Source organism: Triticum dicoccoides, chromosome 3B (genome assembly GCF_002162155.2).
Source record: "Triticum dicoccoides isolate Atlit2015 ecotype Zavitan chromosome 3B, WEW_v2.0, whole genome shotgun sequence".
NCBI lineage: Eukaryota > Viridiplantae > Streptophyta > Magnoliopsida > Poales > Poaceae > Triticum > Triticum dicoccoides.
In genome coordinates, this window is record NC_041385.1 from 285,104,481 (window position 1) to 285,106,309 (window position 1,829).

Sequence of the window (1,829 nt, forward strand, 5' to 3'; positions counted from 1 at the left end):
GAGGGGGAGAACCATGTTCCTGTCTGGGACGCGCTTGTTTTTGGCTTTTTTGAACAGAAGATGGGACATGCTTGTTTGAAATTTGGGGAAAGTACAAACTTTGCCCCACTCTTAAATTTCGGACCTACTGAGGGTCGGGGGTAGGATGGTAATCCCAGGTGTCCCAAATAGTGGGCGGGAGCAATTTTGGCCGCACACATGTGTGCTTAGGCGGCCATTGTGTATGAATGTTTTTTGGAGGCGGTTGCGTGGTGTCTAAAGTAAGCTACAAACCTACCCCAGTTTAGACCTTTGGACATCGGGCCGGTAGGTTTCACGGGTCGGAGTTATTGGAAAAGTAATTTCCTTGTACTACCAAACTTTGGTCTCACACGGTTTTGGGCGAGTAGAGGCTCTTTTCGCGCTTCGTTCGAAATTTTGAAACACAAGAATTCACGTTTAGAATACTCTTGAACTATGAGGATTGACCTAAATAGACAATGTTAAATTTGACCTTGTATGTTTGAAAACCTCATTAAATTATTTGCTTCTTTTTGAAATTTCAACACTTGAAAATCCTATAACTATGATTATTTTGGAATGGAGGAGCTAAATTTGAATCTATTTCGTACACGACTACATATGCTATTATGTACAAAATCAGAGCAAAGATTGGTGCCCCCATAATTTAGGTATGATTTACAAATGCCATGATATCAAATTAAAATAATTGAATGGACTTCATGTTGAATTCGATTGTTTAAAACCACCTTAAGTTGAATTCAAATGTATGCTAGTTCATAGGTAGCTATTTATAATATTCATTGTGTAACTTTCGTATGTATAATGTGCTTTACACACACAAGATGAACTATACTCACATTTATATTCGATTGCTAAAGCGATGCATTTTCTGGAGTTCAAAATACTAACTCTATGGATCAATTGTGTCGAATAATAACATAGACATGCTCAAATTCGATAGAATCTAGATGTCCAATGGATCAATGACCATTCCTTACGCGAATTGCAAATATCATGATCCCATCCCAATGTTTGGATACAATTTATATCTTTAATCAATGTGTACAACAGTCTTCTACATGTAGTTTCACTCTCCGTCGGTGGTCTCTCACACATGCTCACACACTCTCTCCTGAGGTGTCTTTCTCGCGTACATACTCTCGATATAACCCTCCCTCCCTCTCGTAACCATTTACGACTGTTTTCACTAACCTTTATCACAAGCACTCTTCCTCTTGCAAGAATACACACGCACAATCCCCATCGACCCTTTCTATATACATAGACCTGCCTACGTGTCTCGTGTACGCACATTATCTTTAGGCCTATCTCTCACGCATTGTCTCACACCTCTCTTCCTAATCGACGAGTATGATTCTAGCAGAGCATTCTGTAGGATGCCCCTTAAGGTTAGGTTGGATTAATAGTAATATCAGAGATAAAGGGGTTACCTTAGTCCGAGAACCTAGGGTTACAAATCCTAGCCGGCTTTGTCAGTGAACACAGAGTCCTTCACCATTCTGCTATCTTTGTCTTGTATGACTAGTCATCCATGGGTCTCCCTAAATGCGTCACGGGCAGCAAATGTGGCGCAGGATGGAACTGAATGAAGCGCCTCACCTCGACCCACCGGACCTCACGCGGTGACACACCCTCTGCCCCCACATCTCGTTATCTTCTCACACCCACACATACCAACACAGACACCACACACAAAAAATATTCTCCTGGTTCATCTATCCCCTCCCCCCTTGCATATCTCACTCAAGGGAATCTCTCGCCGTGACGTCATATTCGTCTCTCTCTCTAGCCCACTCTCATCGTGC